This window comes from Lactuca sativa, chromosome 4 (genome assembly GCF_002870075.4).
Source record: "Lactuca sativa cultivar Salinas chromosome 4, Lsat_Salinas_v11, whole genome shotgun sequence".
Lineage (NCBI taxonomy): Eukaryota > Viridiplantae > Streptophyta > Magnoliopsida > Asterales > Asteraceae > Lactuca > Lactuca sativa.
The window spans coordinates 91,349,229-91,371,614 of record NC_056626.2 but is presented as its reverse complement, the minus strand read 5'-3'; positions in this window follow the sequence as shown (position 1 = coordinate 91,371,614).

Genomic DNA, 22,386 nt, shown 5'->3' with positions numbered 1-22,386 from the left:
CGACTTCTCAGCCACCATCCCTCAGAGAGAAACCCTTTGAGAGTGTCCCTTCGTTCTTAGCCCCTTTTGTGAGTGTTCTAAGCTTGGTGGTGTCATTTCAAGGTAGCAAAGGAGAAGAGGAGTCCATTGTGAAGGCTAGAAGCTGGTGTTCAAGAGTAGATCCGGGCTTAGCAGAGGTTGGAGCTTCCTTCTAAGGTAAAAAGTTCGGATCCTGACTTGTAGATCTTGTAGTATGCTTTATGGACCATTTTCTAGGGTTTTGGTCCCAAAGGTGGAGACTTTATGAGCAAGAGGTCTCCAATAGCTTAGATCCATCATATTTCTGATCCTTTTGAGTTGTAGATCCATAAAAATGTAATCTTGTACATGAATGATGCTCCATGCATGAGATCTAGGTCCTTGAGTTGGAATAGAATGATGTTAAGAAGTGTTGGAGTCCTTACAGCCATGTCAAGGCTTAAAGGTTTCGACTTTATGGGTTTAGACGCCTAAACAGAGCCGAATCTAGAAGTTGGAGTAATGGCTTGACTGATTAAGACCTGAAATGTTGTATGGTGATGTCTGATGGTTACACTGGGCGTAACTCCCAGTACGCGCACCATACTGGGTGGAGACCCCGATCCATGGGTTGGCGATGTACGCCCCGCGTACATCAAGCGGTACGCGCCACGTACTCATAGGGTTGACTTTTAGGGTTTTGGTCAACATGAAGACTTTGGGTCAAGGAAGGGAAAAATGGTCTTTTACCCTCTGAGGAATAGTGATAAGGGATAAAGCTTTAGTTGTGGAAGTCTTGATTATTAAATGATATTTTATTATTAGGCGAGGTAGAATCGTCGTTGGGATTTGGAGACACCAAGTACGCGAGATCTTAGACTTTCCACGAGGTGAGTTTTCTCACTATACTGTACCCGTAAGGGTTTGACTGCGTGACCGGAAGGTCGGATATACTATGAGATATATGTGTTATGTGTGATAAGTTATTCGTTATATGTGCCTTGTACGATATGTTGGATATGGGCCGGAAGGCATTACATTGTGGGCCGGAAGGCGAATATGTTATGGGCCGGAAGGCGTTGTGACGTGGTCCGTAAGGTTGACATGGGTAGGACTGGAAGGTTTACCTAGTCGGGACGGAAGTCCCCTGAGACACATGGACCAGAAGGTCAGGGCCTGGAAAGGCGTATGTGCGTAAGTTGTATTCTGGGGAACTCACTAAGCAATTATGCTTACAGTTGTTGTGTTATGTGTTTTAGGTACTAGCGAGGACCGTGGGAAGGCGCTGGCGTGATCGTACTGTAACATCCCGGAATAGCAAGAGTAGAGTTGAAGGGCTAAAAGTGTTATTTGGGAAAGAGCGACTCGGCGAGTCCATGGATGGACTCGGCGAGTAGAGTCGCGGCTTGGTCACGTGTTAAGCAGCCGACTCGGCGAGTCGATGAGATGGACTCGGCGAGTAGGCACTGAGTGGAGAAAGCCCTAATTCTCGGGGTTGAGCCCTATTTAAAGAACATTATATCCTTCCCCCAGCCTCTTTATTCCCTCTTGAAGTCCAGAAACCCTAGAAAGTGTGATTGAAGAAGATTGGAGCGTATTTGGAGCATTGGAGGAGTTTGTTGAAGGAATCTTGTGAGATTGAAGGCTTGGGGCAAGGGGCTTTGCTTGGATTCGAATTTCATTGCAGTTGGGGCGTCCATTGGAGGTAATATCTCGTTCTTGGACTGATTGTATGTTGTTTCTTCATTTTAGGGTTTGTGGGATCTTGTCTATGGATGAAATTGGAAGTCTAGAGGTTAGATCTGAGGTTGCTACCTCAGATCTGAAATGGAGAAGAATCAGAGAGCATGAAAGTCCCTGTGTTGGACTGTTTAGTGAAGCTTGCATGTCCCAAACCTTAGTTATAAGTGAATAAGGCCTAGATCTCTTTGGATTCACGTAAAGTTTGCCACTTTACGTGATGGATGAGTTGTATGAGACTAGACCTATGTTTTGGATCATTTGCATGGCCTGGAATGCTTCTGAGTGGATTCAGACCGGTGGTACTCGGCGAGTCACATGAGTGGACTCGACGAGTTGCTTGAAGATGAGCTGGGACTCGGCGAGTTGGAAGAACAACTCAGCGAGTTGGATGAAGATGGCCTGGAACTCGGCGAGTTGTATGAACAACTCGGCGAGTAGGTTGATGATAGTCTTAGACTCGGCGAGTCTGTTCTTGGACTCGGCGAGTCTTGTCGAAGAGTCCCGATATTCCCTGGTTGAGTCGAGAATCGGTGAGTCAAGGGATGACTCGGTGAGTTGTATGCGAGTGGACTCAGAGTTGTTGGACTCGGCGAGTCTCGGAGTGACTCGGCGAGTTAGGTCGCGGATTGAGTGAAGTTCTGATTATAGGAACTCGGCGAGTCATAGGGTTGACTCGGCGAGTAGGGTCAGCCAAGGGTTGACCGTTGACTTTTAGGGTTTGGTCAGCGATGTGGACTTTGGGCCAAGAGAGGGGTAAAATATTCTTTTACCCTTAAGAGGGTGCATTGAGAGGATTGATTCTAGTCTTGAGAGTTGTAGTCATGAGAGTTTTGCCTTACGTGTTAGGCGGTGGCGAGTTCGAGATTCAAGTATGGAGATATCTGCTTTCTGCTTGCCAGGTGAGTCTTCTCACTATACTTTACCTTGAGTAGGTAATCAGAGCTATGTGTTAGTGTGTGTATATTATGTGTATGCTATGTGTTGTACTGCATTATTTCTATGTGATTTATGCTGTGCATGTTTGCAGAGTTGGAACCGAAGGGTTCCTAGAGTTGGAACCGGAAGGTTCACAGAGTTAGAACCTGAGGGTTCACAGAGTTTGGGTGCACGGACCCATAGAATTATGGCCTCGAGTGGCTTATATGTGTTATGTGTGTGGTATTTTGGGGAACTCACTAAGCTTCGTGCTTACAGTGTTTTGTGTTATGTTGTTTTCAGGTTTCTTTCAGTATCACGGGACGGCACCGGCTGGATTGTACACACCAGAGAAAAAGTCATATTTTGGAGGATCCTGGTTTTCTATGCAAGTGAAAATGAAGCTATGTTTTGTAATTCAATTATGAATGAGATTTTAAACAAGTGTTCTAAGAATAAAATGATTATTTTAAATGAAAATTTTGTCTTGAAATTTACGGTGTTACAAGTTGGTATCTGAGCCTTGGTTTGAGGGATTCGGATGCGCCTTCGGGTAATTCTGGACTCAAACTGAGGAAGAAGTGAGAAAGGTTTTCAAAGAAATAATTTTCTAAAGCGAATAAGAGTTCAAAGAGAAAACGAGAAAGAGCAGTGTGTACAATCAGCCAGAGCCCGAACGGTGATTTCCGAAAATACCCTTACTTTTGTGTTATGAGATATTTATGATGCACTTTATGAGATATTATTGCATGCTAGAGACAGGCTAGGTATTCCATATATTAGGACTAGAGTGGCCTGATTTGTGATGCCTTAGCCTAGGAATTTCTGTGATATGCGATGTGCTTTTGAGTATGTGATGAGTGAGGATATTTGATTGGAATCCTTTAAGGGATTTGAGTAGAGGAGTAATCTAGGGGAGATACCAAGATGAGTACTGTGGTACTTGGAGAAAGATTAGTTAGAGCCCGCGAGGGGAAGAGTTGCAGAGTTCGGTGGTACTTCCGAGGAGGAGCAGAGCAAGCAGAGTTATCACCCAGAGTGAGTCATATATATTCTTCGATGCTCGAATGCTGCTTGCTTCGTGCTTTGTGGAACTCTCGATGATGGGAGTCAGCTACCAAGCGAATATGACGATATTCAGGAGGTAGATGGCTGGCATCATTAGGAGCTCTTCAGCAGCTGATGGCAGAGAAGTGTGGGAATCTGGGAAGAGCCTAGGGAGTAACCTTAGCCAGATGAGTGCACTGGCAGGGTAGAGAATTTCGCTAGGGAGCGAGCGCGCGACGGAATTGGTGAACTAGAAGGTCGAGCAGCTACTTAGGAGCTCCGGGATAATCCGTGTAGAAAGTATGGGTAGATGTGGCAGGTAGTATGGGCCCGTACTACTGAAAGCAGAGGACCCATACTTGATACAGGGAGTATTCTGAAGATTCTAATGAGCGTATTGAGGAGTGATGTTATGGTTCGAGTATCATACATCGGATCAGATTGAGGAGTGATGTTATGGTTGAGTACCATACATCGGAGCAGATTGAGGAGTGATGCTATGGTTCGGGTACCATACACCGGAGCATATTGAGAAGGGATGTCATGGGATGAGTACCATGGTTCGTAGTGAATGATGCTTGTGATTATCTTGTTATCCGGTCATGATTGATGAGGTAGAGATTGGACGCTATGGGTTTTAGGCCTGTAGGCCATGATTGAGTTTGGAGAGGCGTCCCTCGAGAGGGAAGTCGAGTGCCTATCAGAGTATTTTGGAAAGGAGTTAGAGGGAGAGGAGAATTTCGGTATGAGTTGAGCAATCAGTCGATAGAGGAGAGGTCACCTTCTATGTGGGTGGTGCTATTTATGTTCGTGTGCAAGACACGAGAGGCCTGATGTTTTAGTTTTGGGTTTGGGGGTAAACCCTGCAGGTCGTTATCGGTGATGATTTCTCCCAGAGTATCAGGTAGCATGTGTGCCGCGAGGCAGTGACTTATCATGAGCAGACAGTCAGTTGGGATTGAGGTAGTCGAGGACCACACCACACCTATTTGAGAATAGTAGGATGTGTTGTAGTGGTATCAGTGGGGAGTTCAGTCGAGTTTTGCAGTGCAGAGAGTTTTCATCTATGTTGGGAGTGGGTCCCTGTCCTTGGGACAATTCCGGTGTTGGAGCGTTGGTTGATGAGTTGAGGTGAGAGGTACGATGATTTTGCGGTTCAGTATATGAGCCAGGGATGTTATTGAGCAGTTGAGATTCTTAGTGCTAGATTGGTATGAGATTTGGAACGACTAGAGGCAGTCGTGATGAGAAGTTCTTGAGGAGTTCATCAGAGGTTCAGAGTATAGGGGGTTGATTGATTTCCTTAAGGGGGAATTATCGGGCGTTGTGTAGCACTTTCCTGGGGCAGGTGCGATTTCGCTGGTGAAAAAGAGTTGTGGGTTGGTTGTGTGCTAATTGGTGATGGTTCGAACCCTAAGTGGGGGAGAACCGGGTACAGTATGTAAGAAAGCAGAGATTTGTCAAGAGTAGTTATAAGTGGAGTATAGAGATATGCTGTAAGAAATCATGAGACCAGAGATGTCGGTGATCGAGGAAAGGGGTCAGAGTGAGTTAATGCGGGAAGTACTTGATGAGAAGGATGAATGTCTCCATGGCAGGTGTTTGGTGTTGTTGCAAGTAGATAGAGAATGATTAGGCAGCCAACTCCCGGGTCGGTATGTGTATCCTTGTTTGGATTTTGAGCGGTGGAAATGGGTTCGGAGAATTATCAGTGTATTTAGTAGCGTTAGCGTTTTCTTGTATTTCAATTGAGAAATTGGATACACCGAGATTGCAATTTGGAAAAATGCAGATCTAATTTTGGGGTTCAGAGGAAATGTATTATTGTGTCTATATGATGCTTGGGGCAGGAGATCAGTGGTTGTGGCAGGATCTTGTGATGTTCTGTTGGGGTATTCTGAGATATCCGGGTATGATATCTGTATTTCGGAGTTACTCGTGAATCTTGAATTGAATCGACTTGTGGTATATCAAGTATCTATGGATCTAGTGGGAGCCCTTCGAGTATGGGCATCCAGGGAGATTATTTGAGAGAGTGGATTTTCGCAAGGGTGGGCATTTGTTATGTTGATTGCCTCCAGAGGCTGTGATGGATATTCGAGTCGAGTATGGGTAGCCACTGATGATAGACTGCGGAGCACGAGCTAGTGGAGTCAGAGGGTGTTGTGATACTGCGGGGAGCCATAGTACTCACTAGTCAGAGGGTGTTGTGATACTGCGGGGAGCCGTAGTACTCACTAGTCAGAGGGTGTTGTGATACTGCGGGGAGTCGCAGTACTCACTAGTCAGAGGGTGTGTGATACTGCGGGGAGCCGTAGTACTCACTATTCAGAGGGTGTTGTGATACTGCGTGGAGTCGCAGTACTCACTAGATGGCAAGAGAATGTGATGTTGGAATGTTTTCCGAGCAGTTTATGATATGGAAGAGTTTTGGGTTTGAGTAGCCCTAGTATTGAGTCTTTGGAGCCTGGATGTTGAATCGGGGGCGAGACGGGGGTCTCCGTCTCTGTCGGGAGATGCGGTGAGATGCGCAAGGGATATGCGCAGCAGAAACCGGAGATCAGAGCTGAGACGATCCTCGATTGGATCGTATTCTTCTCGCATGAGGAAAAGAGGATTTCGTGACTTGCGTGTCACTGGGCAAGGAGAGTGGTCACGGGGAAAAGGTTAGTGAGATGTTTGGATCATGTTATGGGTGACCTTTGGAGGCTCAGCGGTGGAGTCAAAAGCTAACCTGGTGCTCAGTCTCGAAGAGGGATATGAGAAATGAGCTAGAGCTTATCATGAGGTTGTCTGAGGACACTCCAGAGCGAGTGAGCGATTCAGACGCTCGAAGTCATGCTTCGGGCATGTGTATTAGATTTCGGAGGAAGCTGCGGCACGTAATTATCCCTGGTTGAGTTGTCCTATATCAACAGCCATCATTAGTGCATTGGTATGCCGCCCTTTGAGTTGTTGTATAGGAGGTGGTGTCGGACCCTCATTTGCTGATGAGAGGTAACGCATGGACCCGAGAGTCCTTGCGAGCAGATCCAGAGCATGTGCGATACATGGAGTAGTGGCAAGGTTGTCAAGTGGATTTCCCTAGGTAAGGGAAGAGAAAGGTATGTAACCCCAGAGGGGGGGGGGGGGGAAGTGTTGGTTCACGGAAGTGAAGGTAGTAGTGCGAATGGATGATTTAGAGTATGAGGGTTGAACGCTGTGTCTGTTACAGTGGTATGGAATGACATCATGATGAGATATCTGCTGAGGACGCGGAAGGGATTCCGCAGGTGTAGAGCCAGGAGTCTCGGAAGGATCCAGGGAGAGAATCATGGACTCTCAGTGTGATTCTGATCAGGGTATTGGGTATGTATCAGTGGTTCATCCTGGGGGGAATGTTTGAGGATATCATCAGTGTATCGGGACTTCCAACCTGTGGGTGTTGGGGCTAGTTCAGCATGTGTATGTGATTGCAAGAGGAGAACTCGTGAGAGTTGCTCTGAGAGTGAGAATGGGTCTCTCAGTCGTTCCGGAATGGATAAAGTGGGCTTTGGATCGGGGATCCGGTGGTTCATGGTCTCCTAACCCTTATGGGTCGAGTGATCGTTGAGATTTAGAACAGAGTTGCATCTTGGGTAATTCTCGGTTATTGAGAATGATGATCAGGGGTACAGTCGATGCCCGGTTCGAGATGGTGATCAGGACACCATGAAGGAGGGGAAAGTATGTTCGAGTTTCGATATTTATGCCTTGAGAGACCTGGGCCGGTTAAGGCCCGGTGGAGCGTTGTGGGAATATCCTTGGAGTTGAGTTGCTGTAGGCTTCGAGGGCGAAGCCAAATATAAGTGGGGGAGAATTGTAACATCCCGGAATAGCAAGAGTAGAGTTGAAGGGCTAAAAGTGTTATTTGGGAAAGAGCGACTCGGCGAGTCCATGGATGGACTCGGCGAGTAGAGTCGCGGCTTGGTCACGTGTTAAGCAGCCGACTCGGCGAGTCGATGAGATGGACTCGGCGAGTAGGCACTGAGTGGAGAAAGCCCTAATTCTCGGGGTTGAGCCCTATTTAAAGAACATTATATCCTTCCCCCAGCCTCTTTATTCCCTCTTGAAGTCCAGAAACCCTAGAAAGTGTGATTGAAGAAGATTGGAGCGTATTTGGAGCATTGGAGGAGTTTGTTGAAGGAATCTTGTGAGATTGAAGGCTTGGGGCAAGGGGCTTTGCTTGGATTCGAATTTCATTGCAGTTGGGGCGTCCATTGGAGGTAATATCTCGTTCTTGGACTGATTGTATGTTGTTTCTTCATTTTAGGGTTTGTGGGATCTTGTCTATGGATGAAATTGGAAGTCTAGAGGTTAGATCTGAGGTTGCTACCTCAGATCTGAAATGGAGAAGAATCAGAGAGCATGAAAGTCCCTGTGTTGGACTGTTTAGTGAAGCTTGCATGTCCCAAACCTTAGTTATAAGTTAATAAGGCCTAGATCTCTTTGGATTCACGTAAAGTTTGCCACTTTACGTGATGGATGAGTTGTATGAGACTAGACCTATGTTTTGGATCATTTGCATGGCCTGGAATGCTTCTGAGTGGATTCAGACCGGTGGTACTCGGCGAGTCACATGAGTGGACTCGACGAGTTGCTTGAAGATGAGCTGGGACTCGGCGAGTTGGAAGAACAACTCAGCGAGTTGGATGAAGATGGCCTGGAACTCGGCGAGTTGTATGAACAACTCGGCGAGTAGGTTGATGATAGTCTTAGACTCGGCGAGTCTGTTCTTGGACTCGGCGAGTCTTGTCGAAGAGTCCCGATATTCCCTGGTTGAGTCGAGAATCGGTGAGTCAAGGGATGACTCGGTGAGTTGTATGCGAGTGGACTCAGAGTTGTTGGACTCGGCGAGTCTCGGAGTGACTCGGCGAGTTAGGTCGCGGATTGAGTGAAGTTCTGATTATAGGAACTCGGCAAGTCATAGGGTTGACTCGGCGAGTAGGGTCAGCCAAGGGTTGACCGTTGACTTTTAGGGTTTGGTCAGCGATGTGGACTTTGGGCCAAGAGAGGGGTAAAATATTCTTTTACCCTTAAGAGGGTGCATTGAGAGGATTGATTCTAGTCTTGAGAGTTGTAGTCATGAGAGTTTTGCCTTACGTGTTAGGCGGTGGCGAGTTCGAGATTCAAGTATGGAGATATCTGCTTTCTGCTTGCCAGGTGAGTCTTCTCACTATACTTTACCTTGAGTAGGTAATCAGAGCTATGTGTTAGTGTGTGTATATTATGTGTATGCTATGTGTTGTACTGCATTATTTCTATGTGATTTATGCTGTGCATGTTTGTAGAGTTGGAACCGAAGGGTTCCTAGAGTTGGAACCGGAAGGTTCACAGAGTTAGAACCTGAGGGTTCACAGAGTTTGGGTGCACGGACCCATAGAGTTATGGCCTCGAGTGGCTTATATGTGTTATGTGTGTGGTATTTTGGGGAACTCACTAAGCTTCGTGCTTACAGTGTTTTGTGTTATGTTGTTTTCAGGTTTCTTTCAGTATCACGGGACGGCACCGGCTGGATTGTACACACCAGAGAAAAAGTCATATTTTGGAGGATCCTGGTTTTCTATGCAAGTGAAAATGAAGCTATGTTTTGTAATTCAATTATGAATGAGATTTTAAACAAGTGTTCTAAGAATAAAATGATTATTTTAAATGAAAATTTTGTCTTGAAATTTACGGTGTTACACGTACACACTCACGGAGGAAACTGTTTTTATGATCATGGAATGTATTTCATTATGATAACATTGTTCACATTTAAATTCGGAATGTTAAACGATGTTTTTTTTTTTATGTTTGCAAAAATGAAAAATTTGTTTTAAAAATTTACGTTGTTACATGTACATTTCATTTCAATGAGAACATATACATTACATTACTATGAGTACATATACAACGATACTAGAACAGTAACAATACAGTACATATACAAGAATACATTAACATAAAATGTGATCCACTATATCGGAGCATGCCTTAAATGTCATGGACCGAGTTGTAGCCAGAATCTCTTGGAGGGAGAGCGTGAGTTTGCATATAGATCTATACTGGATTGACTATCCTACACCTTGCTGCTAGCTACAGCTGGACCTGCAGGTCTGCGGGTGCCAAACGTCATACCTTTTTACGACCTACATTTGTCGTTGTTACCTAGTCGATAGTATGATACAATTAATCACATGATACCTTAATATAAATCTGGTTTAAGGTAGATAGTACAACAGTAGTTCCTATAATACAACACTATAGTACTACATTAATTTACCCTTTACATATATTTAGTGATTATTTTACTTAAACATTAATGTATAAACTATATTTTGAGAATGATAGTTACACTTGGGAAAATTACACACTTTTACAAGAAAGGAACATACACAACAGTTATGCCTTGGTAGAAGGCTACTTTTAGTAGAAAATATAGGATTTTCTAGGAGTTACAAACTTTGACAAACACTTACAAAGATTCATATACTTTTATTTCAAATGTTTACCCACTCATGTTTAAAACCATGTTCAAACGTTTTGATACAAATACCGACACTAAAATACTTATGAACTCACCAGCTTAAATGCTGATAAACTCTTTCAAAATAACTTGTATTCTCAGGTCATCAGTAGACAGGTACCAAGACTAGCTTTTGAGAAGATGGAGCGCATTCAGGACTCATCTCTTTATTTTGATTTATATTTTTGGTGTTTATAAGTACACAGAACACACATGCATTAAAATTATATATTTAATGCAATGGATGATGTTGTTTTCTTGTTTACTATTACTGTTTTGTGATACTTTACATGACGTCCTCCGCCCCAGAACGTTTCCGCCGTTCTCGGTTTTGGGGTGTGACAGTTAGTGTTGCATGCTAGTGGTTATGCCAGTTAGGTAGATCTGTAGGACTACCTGTGATGTTATATGATTGTTGCATGCTCAGTAGTTATGTTATATGTTATGTGGGTTGGGTTGAGGTTGTACTGCTCCATGCGGTAGCCAAAAAACCCTAGAGTATTCCAAATATGAGCTGAGGGCCCGGTAGGCATTCCAGACTCATACTGAGGACTCGGGAGTATTCCATATATGAGCTGAGGGTCTGGTAGGCATTCCAGAATCATACTGAGGACTCGGGAGCATTCCAATTATGATCTGAGGGCCCGGTAGGCATTCCAGACTCGTACTGATGGCTCAATGGCAATCCAGATACAAGCTGAGGGCCCGATAGGCATTCCAGACTCGTACTGAGGGACCAGGGGTAGTCCAGCTTGTAAAGCTGTGGACCCAATGCATGCTGTTTTGTTTTTGATTGCTATGATATGTTAATGTTGATATTGCTATGTGGACTGTATGTGTATCGGTATTTTGGGGTAACTCACTAAGATTTCAGGCTTACAATTTCAGTTTATTGTTTCAGGTACATCAGGGGATCGCGGCAAGGCAAAGTCGTGATCGTACAACTCCTCCTATCATGTTATGTTTTTGGGAAAAAAATCTGATAATTAATATTTTGAAAACAAGGTTGTTATGGTTTGATGAACTTGACATGTTTTATAAAGTTTAAATTGGTTTGAAATTTTGGGTGTTACAACAAAACTTAAATAATCTTTCGAATAAAAGACCCAACCCTACAATGGTTAGACTTAAACGAGAGCTGCGCAATAGGTCCCATAAATCATTAGAGAATTATTTAACCTTTGATGCATGTAACTTAACATATTCATTTAATAGTTAGCTCACATCAATATGGGCCCCACAAATCATAAAGCATACAACATCCGGGTAGTAACACTCTATAGGCCACAAAATATAAAAAGTCATCCTCCAACTAAATTGCTTCTATGATGCTAGGAACTTCTACCAACATTGCTGGTTGCCTCATGCATGCAAATTATACACAAAACAGGATCACATAGACTATCGAATGAATGATTCTACCTTAAACCTACAACCAAACAAGGAACAAGACATAAGGCAACATCAGTCCTACTAAGGCTATATGATCCTAATTGTATACAATTTTAAAGCATACACTTAGCAATCAATTCCACCAACATATATTCCAAATCTGACATAACATCCAATTCCTCCTAGGCTACAAGGCATCACAAATCAGGCCATGCGATCCAACATCTTAAATACATACTAGCATGCAGTTCCAAAAGCTCAATCATCAGGCCTAAAAAGGCCTCTCTCCTAACATTCGATCATGTAGATCCTGAGCAGATCCTTAGCCCTAATCTAGCATGCAATTCTCATATAGGAATAAAACATGTATGAGTATTTTGGGAAATACGTACTTGAGCTCAACTAATTGCTTGCATCACACCCTTTTTTTAATTTTTTTTGGAAAACTTATTTTCTTTTAAAAGATTTTATTAACTCCTTAGTTTGAGTTTAAACACACCCGATAGTGTACCCAAATCCCTTAAACCAAGGATTTCATATCAACTTGTAACGTACCACAAATATCGAGTAAACTTTTTATTTTTATTAAGTCAAAAACATTCATTCATTATTCCAAAAGACGATTAGAGTAAAAGTATTCTCAAAATATCATAGTAAAATCATAAAAAATCAGTGTGAAATAATCTTCAGGGGATGCAATGTGATCAAGCCGGGTCTTTCCTTTTGGAGCCAAAAGTACCTGAAAACATTTAAACTCAAAACCGTAAGCACAAAACTTAGTGAGTTCCACAAAGTACCATATACAACACACATATATAAATATAACAGCACATGGTTGTTTTGGGTCCGTATCAACCCTTGGGTCCATATAAAACTCGAGTCAATAATGACTCCATGTAACAACATGTAGATGTGTCGGGTCTGTATCAACCCCGAGTCTGTACAACCTCGATTCCATAATGACTTTGAGTCCAGATTGGCTCCATGCATATAACATACAATCATACATGTAATAGTCACATTGATAATCAAGCACACACAGACATATCAGCAAGTTTCATAAAGACACTTATCATCCTACAACCATAATCCAGTAGGCCGACATTGGTTCCTTCGACCCACGGGTACAATGAAGAGAATCATATGAATTATTCAAAAGAAGCCCAATAACTACCTCAACAATAGGACATCAAACCGAAGTTTCTTATAGCCAAACAGAAAACCAATCCTTAGCCAAATGCTCAATTCTACTCAAGTTTAAACAAAAGTTAAACTGGTCAACAAGTTAATGGTTAAAGTCAAAGTCAAAATTTCTAATCAGCAGCGCTCCACTTCATGGCCTTCCTTATCCATGTTTTGGGCACAAAATGCCAAAACAGTCACTAATTCCCTACTCACCACGTGGTGACAATGTAACATTACACCATGGGAACTGGTATGAATAACTCAAACGAGTTTAATCCATTTTCTTCCTACTCCAAGAGCTCCAAAGCACATATATATTCCTTTCTAAGGTATTAATGGATAAAGTTTCTAACTTTATCCATTAGGAAGGTCCAAACCACCAAGATATAGACTTTAAATCTCAAAAGGACCCAAAAAGCATCTTTCTCAACTTAATTCACTAAGTCCAAGTCTCCCATTTCCAGACCTGAATCAACAAGATGTCTAGAGGGATAAAGTTTCCAACTTTATCCATAGTTATGCCTAAATCATGCTAGATATAAACTTTAATACACCAATATGGACTAAAGGACCATGATAACTTGCATGGCTAAAAGGGAAGACAAATAATCATAACTTTCCTAATCCATGAGGTCCAAGAAATTCCAAACTGATCAAAAGATGTTGGAGTCCACTAAACTCCAAGATCACCTATAAAATGGACCAACAGTGCGAAAAAACCCTAAAGAGACAAGATCTAAATAACTAGATAGCAAGATTTGAACTTTATACTTACAAAAGTCCAGAAATGTAGTGTCTTTGATGGATCTAAACTTGAAACATTATTCCTTGAAACTAAAAGAGCCTTCTTGATCTTTAACTTTATAAAAAATATCATAAAAATCACTCAAAAGAGGAGAGAGGAAATGGGAGGAGCTCAAATCTTGATGGTGGAGGCTAGGGTTTCTCTTAAGAGGTTCTAGAGGTGATGGAGGCTGATAAAATGCCAAAAACAAATGCGGAACATTAAGCTTAAATATGTTGAAAACCATAAAAATCATGGGTTGGGTCTGATTGATCGCCACACCGTTGGCTCTAATTCCCACGACGTGGCCACAACTTTTCACCCAAGTTCATCTAAACTTCAAACAACCATAACTTCTTAGTTTCAACTCTGTTTTCGGCGATCTTTTTATCCACGGAAGGGTATTGACGAGCCCACCTTTTAAAGTAAATGTACATAAATTGTCTATGTTTATAATAAATAACATAAATGGTCCCTCTTTACAAAATACACAGAAACTGTAGTTACATTTAAACAAAGAGTAGATTACACGAATTGTCCCTTGCGTAGTTGCCAAAAGGCATATTCAGTCTCTATTTTCAAAGCTTAACTGGGACCGTCCCTTATATTGTAAAAAGGTGCACTCTTCACCCCCTTGTAGAATAAAATGACTATATTGTCATTTTCTATATTTGTCATTTATTTTTAATGTTTATGAAAAAAAAAACTATTAAAAAACATGCTAATTAAATTATGGGTCCTACCTTTATCCCTACCCACCCACCTGTCATATTTTTAAATTTTCCATTATAAAACTTTCCCTCCTTGCAAACTCTTTTTTTCTCTCTAAAGAACCACCAGGGGAACACTGTCGGACTACAGTTCATGTCGTAAATATTCTCTGCCAAAAACCGTCTTCCTCTCACTAACGATCTGAAAACCTGAAAACAAACCACCATGTCCTCTTCCTCTCTTTCCCCCATGTCCTCTTTCTCAGCTCCAATAACCACCACTTCCACCATTAACATCCCTTTTTAACTCCGTTAACCACCACCATGAGACTAGATCTGCGAACAGTGAAGATGGCGGTGCATATGTGATGATGGAGGCTCTATCTATGTCGGGAATCCTTGATATGAACAACCATCAATCATAAAACCCTGTGACAACTACACAACCTTAAAAACCCTAATCCTGACGGTGGTGAGGGCAACTCACATGTGGTGGCTCGAATGAAGTGCAAATCTGCGAGGTCTTCAGAGGCTGGTCATCGTCAGATTAGATTTACAGATTTGGAAAATAAAAAAAGAAAGAGTAGTGAGAGTTAGAGTGGGGTATGCTCTGATGGTGGTGGCTTCGGCTAGATGATTTTAGGGTTTCTTCAAGAGTTTAAAAAAGAGAGAGATTAGTAAAGGAAATGGTGGGGTTGGGTGTGAAGTTGGGCCATATATATATTTTTTTCTTTTTTATAAATTAATAACAATAATAAAAGCATTAAATTAATTGGAAAAGAAATACAAAAAGGGATAATAATCATTTCATGTCGCGCAAGGTATGAAGCATGGAAGCTTAAACTAACGAAGGATGAAGCGTATAACATATAACCAAACAAGGGACGCTTCGAGTTAATTTTTGAAATAGAGACTAAACGTGTCTTTGACACCTGCACAAGGGACGATTTGTGTAATTTACTCTCAAACAAGTAAAATCAAAGTACATTGCTATGAATGCTAACACAATTGTTTAATGGGAATTTTCTTAATTTATATAAAAAAAAATTAAAAGTGCATTTTTCAAAATTTAACGGGATATGTAAATAAATTAAACAAATAGCATTGTACTTTTCAATAGATGATGAAAACTTATAAGCAAGCATTATGGTTTTTTATTCATTCAATAAAGTACATTGTTATTCATTACATTTGCAACATGAACCAAGTAAATGCGATAAATAGCAATATACTTTTACACACAATGATATTAATTGCATTTAAAGCGATGTATAAAAAAAAGTAGATTGTTATTGATTGCATGTAAACCGATGAATAAAAAACGAAACAAATAACATTGTACTTTTGTTTTTGATAGTTAGAATTAAAGTGACATTGGAAAAACTAATACTTGGATTGAATGATGGATTTGAGTATTAATGCACAACAAAACAAAAGCATATTTAGGTTTTTAGACTTCATAATAGAATAACAAACCAAAGATGTGTAATATCTTGATCAATAAAAATTGATACAAAATTGAAAATCCAAAAGAAAGTACCAAACTTATGTTCTTTTCATCCATTTCTCCTAGTTTTGGTGGCTGTTGGAAGTTGTTTTAAAAAAATAATGAAGTAGGAGGATGTTGTGATCGATCAGAATAAAGGTTTAAGAGTAGCAATCGACTGCAAAATGGTTGACAATTGTAGCAGATTACAAGATTGAGCGTATTCATTTTAAATAATTTGTCCCTGGTTTTTTGTGATTCAATCTACTTTTTTTTTGAAATATAAAAGGGGAATGAAATATCCAAAATTGAAAATCCTAATTTTCTGCAATTGTGGCAGATTATAGAATAATTTATAGTTTAAACTCTTGATATTCAAACCCAATTTTCTAAATATTTATTTACTTATTTATTGGGATAACATAATACTTTCTATAGAGTTTAAGAGAAGCTGCCAAGTAATAAAAAGGAGGTATAAAAATACACATGTGACACATATAAGATTCATTTATTAGAACATATAGATAGATTCTTTTATAAGTAATAAATTAATTCTTTACAAATGAGAAAAACTAATGAGTCATTTGATATTTGATAACTAAGTTGGTGCTCTCTAAGGTAGAACCTCAGACTAACTGCACATTTGACTGAAACCATATTATTTGATTATATCTCTGATTGATTGTGGTGAATGATGAAAATGACCAAAAAATCCATATGTTGTCTCTTGTATATATATATATATATATATATATATATATATATATATATATATATATATATATATATATTAATATTAACTGTAGATTACATTTCTATTTCTCACAATATATTCATACATGATCAACATATCAGTCTCTCGTCATTTAGGTAACTTAATTTTGCAATCGTAAAAGAATTAATAGTTTAAAAAAACTAAGAAGCAAACAAAATAATATAGCAGAAACAAGTCTTGACTATAATCCAAATCCATGTACATACTGATGAATATCTATAAGCAATTAAAAAGCTAGGAAGAATGAATTGAATCAATAAAAAAACAGAAGACTAATGAAGCTTAGCAATTAAACATTCTAAGAACTAAAACATGCATCAAAACGAAAGATGATCTGGCTGTTGACGAAATCCAATTGATCATTCTCATAGAGATTAAACCTTTCCAACAACTTGAATGGAATGAATTGAATCTCTATATCTCTATCTCTTTGGTTCTTAATTTCCATGTATTCTCTTCTTTAGCAAACAACTAATCTTACTACAACAATAAAAAATTTTAATCTTTTCCAAAATTTAATGTTAGAGTCTAATTGTGACATGGAGAGTACAATAATATCTTTAAAGAAACCATAACTAATGTCACACCCCCAAACCAGAACGGTGGAATTGTTCGAAGGCGGATGACTTCATGTAGTATCGTAATAGTTGAATACATAGTAAAGAAAGTAAAATCAACCATCATATATATAATTTAAGAGTTACATTGTTGAAAGGTACTTGTTTCAAAACAAATTACAATATGATGACAAAATGAGTTTGGTACCGACGCCTTAGCGTAATTTCTCCAAAAGCTGAAGTTTACCTGTATTACTGAATCCCTAAGAAATACAAGTAGATTTGAAAGAGTAGATCAACATTTAAGCTGGCGAGTTCATAAGTATTTAATGTCAATGTTTGCATAAAATTTGAATGAAATTGTTTGTAGATGTTTGAAAACTCCTAGAAAATCCTATATTTCCTTACTAGTATAAAAGCAGTCTTCTACCAAGACCCGCCTGTTTTGAATGTTTGCTTCTAGAAATCCAATATTTTTCCATAAGTGTGTGGTAGTTTAAAAGTTTCACAACTGTAATGCAATAGTGTTTTTCATGCCTAGAATAGTAGATTTATGTATGTATAAAATCACTAAGGCATTTGATAACCCCGTAAATCAAATTGTTTTTAATACTCCATGTGAGTTTTATAACCATGCTATTGACCCAGACTGCCTGTAACAACGTTCTTCAGGCGTTGGAATGTTATGAAGTTTGTCACCCCAGACCTGCCAGTCTAACTGTAACTAACAGTTTAGGTGCGGGATTGTCAATCCCGTATAGATCTATACACAAGTATCACGCTCTTCCTACAAGAGATTATGGTATATAATACAGGGCTTTAACTGCATACTTGAAAGTACGTGAAGTTTGAATATCTCACAAAACTCAGTATCAAATAGATTTACGTATGAAAAGTCCATTTGTTCTTGTATATGAAAGTATTTCCTTGATATAGTACTTATAGTATGTAAAATCTCATGAGTATCTAGTAAACTATACCTTTTATAGTTTTCCCAAATGTGTGATTCGTTTGTATGATAAACCCTAGTTTAGTGTCGACATTGTATGTAAAGTATAACATTTGTAATAACATTTTTGGACATTTATACTCAAAATATAAATAAAGTGTTTGATATTTATATAACAAAAGTATAGCAAAAGATTGTTGTTTTTCATACGGGGATAACCGTGTGTACTTGTATTCCCCCCTTAAAAGTGTATAAAAGTATTTACAAAACATTTGAAAACGTAGTTATAGGGGTATGAAGTCACTTGATAGATTGAAGAAGGCGAGACGAAAAATCGAGCAGAACTTCGACAGGAGAAAGCGGATTTCTCGGGATTCTTAGGAATCTCGGGAGCGTAAAACTTCCTTCGGGACTTGGTTATGAAAACCGGGACTTCGGGATATTCCTTGCATGCAAAACGGGGTAAAAACGCAAGAAAAGGAGAGAAAATGAGCAATTATGCCTGGAACCCTCGCACCCTTTATATAGGGGCTGGAAACCCTCGGTACGCGGGGCGTACCTCCGGATTACGCTGGGCATACCAAACGTCATGCATGACGCACTTCAGATGGGAGGTCCGATGGGAGAGCCTGTGGCTGATGGGACGAGGTTCCTATCCTCTGGTATGTGGGGCGTAACTCATTAGGCGGAGCGTAAATGAGTTTTCCAAACTACTAAATTGCGTAAATTTCACGTACGAGCTCCGTTTTTCGTGTTCTTTATATCCACACGTAGGTGAGAATGTACTTTACAACTCTCATTTAGACTCTTTTGGCTAATTTTGACTTTATTTTTATTAATACATTTTCAACAGGCCGGGACAGGAAAAGTCCGTTAAAAATCCGTAACTTCTTCATCCGATGTCCGTTTTCGTGACTTTTTACTGTTGCACTACTATTGTTGAGATCTTCGATTCTTATTTAGGTTGTTTCGGCTAAAAATTGCCCGATCTCTATTTCGAGTTTTTAGCTGTCTACTGCTATCCCGAAACTTCGAAAAATCATAACTTCCACATACGAATTCAGATTTGGGCGTTCTTTTTATGTATGTTCACGGTTTAATGATATCTACGACTTTTATTTAGATACCTAAAGCTAATAAGTATTTTATTGAAAAATTTCATTTTACGTTTAATCGTATTGACGGTTTTGCTGTGAAATCTTAGGTTGGTCATAACTTTTTCGTTATAACTCGGATTTTAGTGTTCTTTATATTTCTGAAACCCTTGACACGATATCTATCATTTATGAAATCCAGTAGAGACTTTTAAACATTTTATTTTTGACGATAATTTCATTATATCAAAAGAGATTACAATTTCTTGACTATTTAGGTCATTACATTGATTCGAAATATCTGGTTGTCACAACTAATAGTAATACATGAGTAGGGTCGCTCAGCACCCGCTTTAAATAATAGATAAATTAACAAGATCATAATCACTTCATTGTAATAAATCTTAACAAGAACATAAAATTAAAGATATTTTCACATTTGACATGAAATTTAATTCCCAAACCATACATCATTGGTTTCGTTTGGTAATAACAAACTAAGAAAATGCATTGACTTCTACAAACATGAATATTACATGAATGGTCCGCTTAGTACTTGCTTTCAAAATCTATTTCATGGCTCGATTTCGAAATTGATTTCATGAACCGAATGAAGATGAAGAGGGCCAGTGGTGGTGGAATGAGAAGTTGTGCGTATATTGTTGGAGAATCAGAAGGGATAAGTTACATCCATGGGCAAGGAGAAGAGAAGGTCAAATACATGAAAATGGTGTAAAGGACCGAGTTGGTAGCTTTTCTTTGAGAAACGAATCAGAGGATGTGGACCGAATATGATGTGCAAACAACCCTTATAAAACAAGCTGACCCAGCTGACCCGAACCAGGTCAGAAAAAAGGTCAGGGCCGTGTCAGACTAACATCAAACAGACCCTAAATAATTACTTGGTTGTCTATTATTTATTACAATAAAACCAAAATAAAACTTTTTAGTTATTAAATAAATAAAATGACTTATTAAATCAATGTAATTTATTAATGTAATTAATTAATTTGTATGTGCTAAATATCTTAATGTTTCAAGTTTTTTTGAAAAAGATCCACCCATTAGTGTGAGTATTTAAGAAAAAGAATTAATTAACTATGGTAGCAAATCGCTTGAAAACCTAATCCGCCTCACACATACCTACAAAATCGCCCCCTTTATCCCTCCTCTTGTGTGTGTTCGTCACAAGGAGAAAAGGAAGGTTTGCCTTGTTGATACCCATATAGAAGATTCGATTGGAAATTAATTTTTCTACTCGAATGGATCTCCATTATAACCTAAATGTAAAATTATTTAAGAGAAATTAAATATCCTCATATCTTTTGTTCCTACTAATTTTCCTACTCACTAGTTTAAGACAAGTGTCAAAATCAAGAAGATAGATTAAGAGAGAATATTAATGGATTCCACATGTCATTATTTTATAGGAGTTGAAAAATAAATGGGAACAAAAGCTAGGAAGATATTTAGTTTTTCATTGTTTAAGCCCCATTGGTTTCAATTTTGTTTACATGTTTGATTAGAACAGTCCATTTTTGGGAACTAAATATTAAAATGTTTTTTTTTCCGATGCATGTTTAGATTACTTAGGCCGCAAGGAGTGGCTCACTAAGAAGCCTCCCTAGGAGGTCGCTGGAGTCGTTACACACCGCCTTCAACTATCGCTAGGGGGATCGCTTAGAGTAAGTCACTACCAACTTAGAGAGAGAGAGAGAGGGTGGGGAGCTTTGCTTTGATTGGATGCTCACCTTATGACCACAAAAACTATTGTTTGTTGCTTTTTCCTTTCTTTTTTTCTTTTCTTTCCTTTTCTAAATAAAAACTATTTAAAATCACAATATCACTCCCTACTGTTTTCAATGTAAGATGCTAAGCTTACTTTACAATAAAAAAAACCTATGTGTCAATAAAAAAAACTTATGCGTCAATGTGATAGGAGTGCTACCACTACCTCCAACCTTAACACCCTGTTCCTGAGTTCAACTTAATGAGAGAAAGGAAAGGAAATGGGTGGAAATGAGAAGAAACTAAAAGAAATTGTTGTTCCTGAGTTTCATTAAAGGAAGGATGTGGAAGGAAGTAGACAGAAATGGAACGATCACTTTCTTTCCTAACTTTCCTTCCGATTTGGGAGGATTTGGAAAAAATAAACAAAATGATTATTTTTCCTTCCACTTCTCTCTAGCTCGAGAATACAAAATAAGATTTTGTTTTCCTTTCCTTTCTCATCTTTTCTCTACTGACTTTCTTTTCTCTTATTTTATTTTCTTTTGTTAAACTCGGAAACTAGGCGTAAGTGTATTATATCCATACACAGTGTCAATAAAAACTTGTGATTCTTGCTAAAAGTTAAAGTCGACGAACTTGGATTAAAACTGACCTGATAGGTAGATAGATAGATAGATAGATATATAGATAGATAAAGATATATATATATATATATATATATATATATATATATATATATATATAGAGAGAGAGAGAGAGAGAGAGAGAGGGAGGGAGAGATAGATAGATAGATAGATAGATAGATATATAGATAGATAGATATATAGATAGATAAAGATATATATATATATATATATATATATATATATATATATATATAGATATATATAGGTCGAATCTTAATAAGTATCGGAGAGAGAGAGAGAGAGGGAAGGAGAGATAGATAGATAGATAGATAGATAGATAGATAGATAGATAGATATATAGATAGATAAAGATATATATATATATATATATATATATATATATATATATATATATATATATATATATATATATATATATATATATATAGAGAGAGAGAGAGAGAGAGAGAGAGAGAAAGAGAGAGAGAGAGGGTGAGGAGCTTTGCTTTGATTGGATGTTCACCTTTTGACCACAAAAACTATTGTTTGTTGCTTTTTCCTTTCTTTTTTTTTGTTTCTTTTTTTTCTAAATAAAAACAATTTAAAATCACAATACCACTCCCTACTGTTTTCAATGTAAGATGCTAAGCTTAGGTTACAATAAAAAAAACTATGTGTCAATAAAAAAACTTATGCGTCAATGTGATAGGAGTGCTACCACTACCTCCAACCTTAACACCCTGTTCCTGAGTTCAACTTAATGAGAGAAAGGAAAGGAAATGGGTGGAAATGAGAAGAAACTAAAAGAAATTGTTGTTCTTGAGTTTCATTAAAGTAAGGATGTGGAAGGAAGTAGACAGAAATGAAGG